We start from the raw sequence: 9520 nt of genomic DNA on the forward strand, positions 1-9520 counted from the left end.
TTAGTACTAGTAGTGGTAGATGCATTTGGCTGGGTCGTGTGGCATGGTCTTTGAGAAGAGGCTACATGCAAGTGTTAGTTTGTTAGCTATGAGTGAGTTTGTTAGCTGCATGAGTTGATGGCCTAGTCTTTGGGACGTAGGAGAGAATCTAGGAAACAAATTAGATGCATGCAAGTAGTTGGCTACTATTGTGCATGTGTTAGTGGGGCTAGTGGCCGAGCATGGTGGCTGGGCTATGCGTGTGTGGGTACTACTTAAGCATTGTAATCAGCTTGGTTATATTAATGAGAAGAGGAAAATGTAGCCCATGTGTGCTCACCGGGAGCAAGAGGCAAAGCCACTTTTCTCCACGGTGAGGTGTGTGTGTGTGTTCTTTCCATGGTGTGTGTTCATCAGAGTGTTTTGAGAGAAACTTAGAGAGAAGAGACAATTGTGTGAGAGGAGGAGTAAGAAGAAGCGGCGCTGCGAGGAGAGGCGGCGCCAACAATTGGCATCAGAGCCTTGTTGGTCCGAGGCGACGGTGGCGGCGCGGCGGACTCCATGTGACGTGGAGGTCGGCGGCGCAAGGTGGAAGCGGCTGGCGGCGCGATGCTGCTAGCGGTGGGCGCGTGTCTTCATCATCGTCAAACTGCATCACGAGCGATGGAGAGAGGTGTGTTGCCAGGTAAGTTACGGAACCGGCGGCAAGGTGGTGATGGCCATGAAGTGGAGGTCGTCGCCACAAGGAGTTCCATGTCCGAGTCGTCGACAAGGTGCGTCATCGTCGACAACATGGAGGTGAGTCACCGGCGAGTTGCGGCACCGGCGACAAACATGTAGGTGAGTCACCGGCAAGTTGCGTCACCGGCGACAAACGTGAAGGGGAGTCATCGGCAAGTTGCGGCACTGGTGGAAAACATGTGGCTGCGGTGCGATGCCGCAAGAGGGGACGGTAGTGGTGCGATGCCGATGGTAGTGGCGCGATGCCATCATCATCATGGGGAGATGGAGTGGTGGCGCTGTGAAGGCATCATCCATGGCGTGGTGAAGTTGTTATACGTGTGCGCAACAACAAGATACAGATAGTGGATAAGTCCATGTCAAGATTAGGGGGAAAATTCTTAGGATTAATCTTGACCTATGTTGTACACGTCCAAGTGTGCCGTGATAGGTGTGTTACATGTCATGTTAGTACTAGAAGTGATAGATGCATTTGGCTGGGTCGTGTGGCATGGCCGTTGAGAAGAGGCTACATGCAAGTGTTAGTTTGTTAGCTATGAGTGAGTTTGTTAGCTGCATGAGTTGATGGCCTAGTCTTTGGGACGTAGGGGAGAACCTAGGAATCAGATTAGATGCATGCAAGTAGTTGGCTAGTATTGTGCGTGTGTTAGTTGGGCTAGTGGCCGAGCATGGTGGCTGGGCTATGCGTGTGTGGGTACTACTTAAGCATTGTAATCAGCTTGGTTATGTTTATAAGAAGAAGAGGAAAATGTAGCCCATGTGTGCTCACCGGGAGCAAGAGGCAAAACCACGTTTCTCCACGGTGAGGTGTGTGTGTGTTCCTTCCATGGTGTGTGTTAATCAGATTGTTTTGAGAGAAACTAAGAGAGAAGAGACAGTTGTGTGAGAGGATGAGGAAGAACAAGCGGCGCTGTGAGCAGAGGCGGCGCCAACAATTGGCATCAGAGCCTTGCTGGTCCGAGGCGACGGTGGCGACGCGGCGGACTCCATGTGAGGTGGAGGTCAGCGACGCAAGGTGGAAGCCGCTGGCGGCGCGATGCTGCTAGCGGTGGGCGCATGTCTTCATCATCGTCGAACTGCATCACGAGCGATGGAGAGAGGTGTGTTGCCAGGTAAGTTGCGGCACCGGCGGCAAGGTGGTGATGGCCATGAAGCAGAGGTCGTCGCCACAAGGAGTTCCATGTCCGAGTCGTCGACAAGGTGCATCATCATCGACAACATGGAGGCGAGTCATCGACGAGTTGCGGCACCGGCGACGAACATGGAGGTGAGTCACCGGCAAGGTGCGTCACCGGCGACGAACATGGAGGGGAGTCATCGGCAAGTTGCGGCACCGGTGGAAAACATGTGGCTGCGGTGCGATGTCGCAAGAGGGGACGGCGGTGGCGCGATGCCATCGTCATCATGGGGAGATGGAGTGCTGGCGCTGTGAAGGCATCATCCATGGCGTGGTGAAGCTGTTATACGTGTGCGTGATAACAAGATACATATAGTGGATAAGTCCATGTCAAGATTAGGGGAAAAATTGTTAGGATTAATCTTGACCTGTGTTGTACACGTCCAAGTGTGCCGTGATAGGTGTGTTACATGTCATGTTAGTACTAGCAGTGATAGATGCATTTGGCTGGGTTGTGTGGCATGGCCGTTGAGAAGAGGCTACATGCAAGTGTTAGTTTGTTAGCTATGAGTGAGTTTGTTAGCTGCATGAGTTGATGGCCTAGTCTTTGGGACGTAGGGGAGAACCTAGGAATCAGATTAGATGCATGCAAGTACTTGGCTAGTATTGTGCGTGTGTTAGTTGGGGTAGTGGCAGAGCATGGTGGCTAGGCTATGCGTGTGTGGGTACTACTTAAGCCTTGTAATCAGCTTGGTTATGTTTATAAGAAGAAGAGGAAAATGTAGCCCATGTGTGCTCACCGGGAGCAAGAGGCAAAACCACTTTTCTCCATGATGAGGTGTGTGTGTGTGTTCCTTCCATGGTGTGAGTTCATCAGATTGTTTTGAGAGAAACTAAGAGAGAAGAGACAGTTGTGTGAGAGGAGGAGGAAGAAGAAGCGGCGCTGTGAGGAGAGGCGGCGCCAACAATTGGCATCGGAGCCTTGTTGGTCCGAGGCGACGGTGGCGACGCGGCGGACTCCATGTGAGGTGGAGGTCGGCGGCGCAAGGTGGAAGCCGCTGGCGGCGCAATGCTGCTAGCGGTGGGCGCGTGTCTTCATCATTGTCGAACTGCCTCATGAGCGATGGAGAGAGGTGTGTTGCCAGGTAAGTTGCGGCACCGGCGGCAAGGTGGTGATGGCCATGAAGCGGAGGTCGTTGCCACAAGGAGTTCCATGTCCGAGTCGTCGACAAGGTGTGTCATTGTCGACAACATGGAGGCGAGTCACCGGCGAGTTGCGGCACCGGCGACGAACATGGAGGTGAGTCACCGGCAAGTTGCATCACCGGCGACGAACGTGGAGGCGAGTCATCGGCGAGTTGCGGCACCGGTGGAAAACATGTGGCTGCGGTGTGATGCCGCAAGAGGAGACGACAGTGGCGCGATGCCGACGGCAGTGGCGCAATGCCATCGTCATCATGGGGAGATGGAGTGGTGGCGCTGTGAAGGCATCATCCATGGCGATGGAGAGAAACTAAGAGAGAGGACCACACCTGTCATGCCTGTCGTGTTGGCAAACATGTTCGCCTTCCGTTCAATAACTCCACCACCATATCTTCTTTTCCTTTTCAGTTGATCCATAGCGATGTGTGGTCCTCTCCGGTTCCTAGTAATTCGGGCTATTTATATTATCTGGTTATTCTCATTATGTGTGGACTTTTCCTTTGCGCAGAAAGTCGGATGCACTCTCCACTTTGACGGCTTTTTACTCCTATGTCAGCATGCAGTTTGGGCGTCCCATCCTTGCTCTTCAGACTGACAATGGAAAAGAGTTCGACAACCTTGCTTTCCGCACTTTTCTGTCGCACCATGGCACAATTTTTCATCTCACATTCCCATATACTTCACAGCAGAACGGTCGAGCCGAACGTGTCCTTCGCACTCTAAACGACTGCGTACGCACGCTCCTGTTCCATGCTAATGTGCTGCCACGTTTCTGGCCGGACGAACTCTCCACTGCTTCTCTTCTCCTTAACATTCACCCTTGCCGCCCACGGTGGAACTATGCACCTCACCATCTTCTCTTTGGTATGCCCCCATCTTATGATGGCTTGCGTATTTTCGGGTGCCTTTGCTATCCTAGCACTGCCGACTCCGCTCTTCACAAACTCACACCTCGTTCTGTCGCTTGCATCTTCATCGGCTATCCCTCCAACTCCAAGGGATATCGGTGCTATGATCCTGTCTCCCACCGTGTGTTCACTTCCCGACACCTTTATTTTGATGAGCATGTGTTTCTGTTTCACCAGGTACCCCGGCTGTTCACCCCGCCACTGGTGATGTGGGCTCCTCGACGCCTCTCCCAGGGCACTCACGCGCCTCTCTCGGCCCGCCCCTGGCTTTGAGGCGCGCCCCCCGCATGCGGTGCCTCCTACAGCCGCGGCCCCGGCGCCCCCGATGTCCCCGACGTTGGCGCCCGTGGCCCCTGCGGCTCCCCTGGTGCCCGCGACCCCCCCGGCACCCGAGGTGCCCGCGGCCCCCTCGATGCCCCCGGCGCCCTCGGTGCCCGCGCCCCCCGGCTCCTGTGGCCGGTCCGGTCACCCGCGCCCGTACGGGCGTTTTTCACCCGAGCTCACGCTACACCTCGGATGACAACGTCCATGCGGCGTCCACCTCTGATCCGTCGCCGTTGCCGTCCTCCGTTCGAGCCGCTCTTCGTGACCCGCTCTGGATGGCTGCTATGCAAGAGGAGTTTAACGCCCTATTGCGCAACAGGACGTGGCAGCTTGTTCCCCGTCCTCGGCACGCCAACGTGATTACCGGGAAGTGGGTCTTTAAACACAAGCTCCGTCCTGATGGTACCCTTGATCGCTACAAAGCGCGCTGGGTCATTCGTGGCTTCTGACAGCGTGCTGGCATCGACTTCACCGACACCTTCGCTCCGGTCGTCAAGCCCGGCACGATACGCACGGTTCTCCACCTTGCGGTCTCCCGTGTTTGGTCGGTGCACCAGATGGACGTCTCCAACGCCTTCTTCCATGGTCACCTCGAGGAGCAGGTCTTCTGCCAGCAGCCCACTGGGTTTGTTGACCCGGCGCTTCCCGACCATGTGTGCCTGCTTTCGCGGTCCTTGTACGGACTCAAGGAGGCTCCGCGTGCTTGGTACCAGCGCATCGCGGCGTTTCTCCACCAGCTTGGGTTCCGCTCTACCCTCTCGGACGCCTCGCTCTTCGTCTATCATCAGGGCTCTCACACGGCCTACTTGCTGCTCTATGTCGATGACATCATCCTGACAGCATGTACGGCTGGTCTCCTCAGTCAGCTCACGGCTCGTCTTTTGCTGAGTTCGCCCTCAAGGACTTGGGTCCTTTGCACTACTTCCTCCGTGTCGAGGTGGTGCGCCGTCCGGATGGCTTCTTCCTTCATCAGCGGAAGTACGCTCACGAGCTCCTGGAGCGTGCCGGCATGCTTAACTGCAAGCCCGCCGCTACGCCTGTTGATACGAAGGCCATGCTTTCTACCACGGATGGTTCTCCTGCTTCAGATGCTACTTTCTATCGGTATATCGTTGGTGCTCTCCAGTACCTCACTCTAACTCGACCGGAGATCCAGTATGCCATGCAGCAGGTGTGTCTTCATATGCATGCTCCTCGAGACGTTCATTGGGCTGCCATCAAGCGGATTCTCCGCTATATCTGTGGCACTATGGATCTTGGCGTCACGCTTCACGCCTCCGCCGACACCACCCTCACCACCTACTCTGATGCAGACTGGGCGGGCTGCCCTGACACTCGCTGCTCCACTTCAGGCTATTGTGTCTATCTTGGACCCTCACTCATCTCGTGGTCATCCAAGTGGCAGCCTACGGTCTCTCGTTCCAGTGCTGAGTCTGAGTATCGTGCGGTGTCCAACACCGTCGCCGAGTGTTCGTGGCTTTGCCAGCTGCTTCATGAGCTCTCTTGCCCTGTTGACCATGCCACGGTGGTCTACTGCGACAACGTCTTGGCGATCTACCTCTCCGCTAACCCGGTGCATCATCGATGGACCAAGCATATTGAGTTGGATATTCATTTTGTTCGGGAACAGGTGGCTCTTGGCCATATTCCTGTTTTACATGTTCCTACTTCCCAACAATTTGCCGATATCATGACCAAGGGCTTGCCTACGGCGTCATTTGAGGAGTTCCGGTCCAGTCTTTGCGTCAGCCGCGGTGCCGCTTCGACTGCGAGGGGGGGGGGGTGTTGAGTATATGTGTTATGTGCATATTGTGTATTGGGTCCGCCTCCTAGTTCCTTGTATAGTTGAGGTCCGTGCCCCACCTTTGTACATCATATATACGTGCCTATGCACGAAGAGCAATACATTGTGCAATCATACAGTATCCAAGCCCCGGCCGTCACCAGCGTATCGAAACCTCTTCTGTCAGCTCCCCAATTTTTTTTTCTTTCCCTCATCCACCAGTCCAAGAAGGTGTCATCCTGAGTTGTTCCTAGAACATTGATGCCTAATAGGTCAAACACTTGGTGCCACACCTCCTGCGCAAAAGTGCACTTGGCCAGAATGTGATCAACATTATCCTCCACTTGTAAGCACATGAAGCAGGGTGATGGTTGGTCCTGAAGACCGTGACGTGCTCTTCTGTCTGATGTCCATAATCTATGTTGCAATGCTAGCCAGATAAATAGCTTGCACTTAAGCGTTGCCCAGCTTCTCTAAGTACAAGCCGTCGTCGGTGATCTCTGGAGTCCCGAGCAAAGGTAGGAATAGACCAATTGGGCCGAGTAGGTCGCCGTGGTCGTCGCCGACCAACCAAATTTGTCTGGCTCATTCACATCTCGGTGCATCGATGCCAGCGCATGGCAAAGGTGCATGCACTGTAGTTGGGCAGTGAAGGAAGCAGTAGCTTCGCAGTCCTCGTACCACCTGTCCTCCACGAGTGCTTGATGAACGGTCCGACTGTTAACAATCCTTGTTCGCACCGTCTCCATCAAGCGTGGCGCGATGTCAGATACGCCGAACCCGTGTATCCACTTGTCTCTCCAGAACAGGACGCTATCACCCCTCCCAACCACAATCCTGACCATGGCGTCGAACACGACCCTTGCGTTGTGGTCCTCTGGCATAGGTAAACCTTGCCATGGTCTGCAAGGGTCAGTTCTCCTAAGCCACTCCCACCTCACTCTCAAGGCCAGGGCCTGAGCCTTCAAGTTCTTAATCCCCAGCCCTCCAAACTGCTTCGGCCTGCAGACCTGGTCCCAAGCCACCAGGCATTGTCCTCCATTGCTTTTCTCCTTACCATCCCAGAAGAATGACCTCATCTATTTATCCATCTCCTCGAAAACCCAAACTGGAGCGTCCGTAATCATCAGGTGGTGCACCAGTCTAGCTGCAGCGACGGACTGAAACAAAACAAGCCGACCAGGCCGCTGTATAAGGCCTCTTTGCCAGGAAGGAATCACCTTCTGAACTTGGTCCACCATGGGCATCCATTCGGCCCGTGTTAAGCTTCTGATCGCAAGCTGTAGGCCAAGATATTTGCATGGAAATTCAGCAAGCCCACAGTGCAGTAATCCAGTCACCCGATCCTTGTCCTCCTGGTCGCCTCGGATCAAAATCGCCAATGATTTGCGGTAGTTAACTTTTAGTCCCGAGGCCTCTCCAAACACGTCCAGCATCTCCTAAACAGCCGTCAGGTCTTGCCGCGAAGGTTTGACGAACAACGCTACATCATCCGCATAAATTGAAAGCCTTTGCAGCGGCAAAATGCCGGTGTACGAGCTGAGCACTCGCAAATCTGAGGCCTTGTGAACAAGCGCCGTTAGCGCATCCATGGCAATGACAAAGAGCATTGGCGAGATTGGGTTGCCTTGGCGTAGACCGCAGGCGTGCAAGAAACTCCTTCCCGAAACACCATTCACCACCACCTTGGTGCTAGCAGAGTGCAAAATTGCCATTATCCAAGTCATCCACCTCTGACCAAAACCCTTTGCCCGCATCACCTCGAACAAAAAAGGCCATGATAGCGAGTCAAAAGCCCTTGAGATATCCAGCTTAATGAACACTCCCGGGACTCTTTTAGCATGAATCTTCCACACCAATTGCCGAACCAACAAGAAATTATCATGTAGGTGCCTTCCTTTAATATACGCAGATTGGTTCGTGGCCACAATCTCTGGCATTTGGCTGTGCAGCCGGTTGGCAAGAACTTTAGCAAAGAGCTTGGGGATGCTATGGATTAGACTGATCGGCCAGTAATCCCCAACCTCCTCCGCATCCGGTTTTTTTGGAATGAGGATTATATGTGCCTTGTTGAGCTTAGCAAAGCCCCTAGTGTCCCCCACATACAGCTTAAGCATCACGACCATGATGTTCGGTTTAATGATCTGCCAGGCTCTTTGGAAGAACGCTCTGATGAAACCATCCGGTCCCGGTGCACGATCTGGGGCCATTTCCTTGATAACCTGCCAAACTTCCTCCTCCGTGATGATCTCCTTAAGCGTGCTCAGCTCAGCCGGCTCCGTCTGCAGGTATTGCAAGTTAAGTGTGTGATCCCTCGCCTGTGCCGTGCCCATCAGTTGCTTGTACACCTCCGCGAACGTGTCCACCATTTTCTCCTGGTCCATAATGATCTCGCCTCCCTGCTTGATATGCGGGATGTAGTTCTTGGTCCTTCTGCCATTGGCCACTGCTTGGAACAACTTGGTGTTGCCGTCACCCTCTTTGATCTACTTGAGCCTCGACCTCTGCCGGTCAATAGTTCTCTCGAGCGCAGCCAAACCAAGGAGCGAATGCTTCAGTGTTCTTCGCAGCCATGCCTCCTCCATTTCCGGAACTCTGTTCTCCTGGGCCACGTCCAGCCTATGAATGACCCAAGTGGCCACCCGCATGAGCGTCTTCACATTACCTAACTTGCGTTGGCCCCACGCTTGCAAGTAGCTAGCCGTGCTGCGTAACAAAGCATCCAACCTCTTATATGGATCGACAATGCCGGCATCACACACCCAGGCATCTCTCACAGCATCCTTGAAGCCATCCATTCTCGTCCAGAAAAGCTCAAAGCGGAACCTCTTCTTTGGGAAAAAGCTAGCGCTCGTGGACAAATGCAAAGGTTCATGGTCCAAAACTCCAGTGGAGAGCGCCTGCAGTAGATAGGCAGGATTCTCTAGCTCCCAGTCCACCGAAATAAGCACATGGTCAATCTTGGTGAGGGTCGGCATCATCCGTTCATTAGACCACGTAAATTTACGGCCGTGCATGTACATCTCCTTGAGCTCTTGGTCATCCACAAACTGCCTGAATTTATTCATCATCGTTCTGTTAAGGTTGCTATTGCTCTTCTCCGCGGCACGTAGTATCATGTTGAAGTCTCCCAGCAGCATCCACGACCCCGGACACCCCGCATGTCTCGTGTCTAGGTCCAGCAAGAACTGGCACTTCTCCTCGTCACTTTGTGGCCCGTAAACCATTGAAATCCACCAAGGGTCTCCAATCTTCGTGTGTGCATATACATCTCTGATATTTCTCAATAGCTGATTCTTACAACGCACACGCGAGTGCATAAACATCTCTTTTGGCCTTGGGTCCCACATGTCCTACACACACGTCCGACGACTATTCCTCTCTTTCTCTGCTTGTGGCCCCCTTGCTTGCCTCTACTCTTCTCCATCTTCTTGGCTCTCTGATTCCTCCCGCAGTGGCACCGGT

Source organism: Triticum dicoccoides, chromosome 4B (genome assembly GCF_002162155.2).
Source record: "Triticum dicoccoides isolate Atlit2015 ecotype Zavitan chromosome 4B, WEW_v2.0, whole genome shotgun sequence".
Classification (NCBI taxonomy): Eukaryota; Viridiplantae; Streptophyta; class Magnoliopsida; order Poales; family Poaceae; genus Triticum; species Triticum dicoccoides.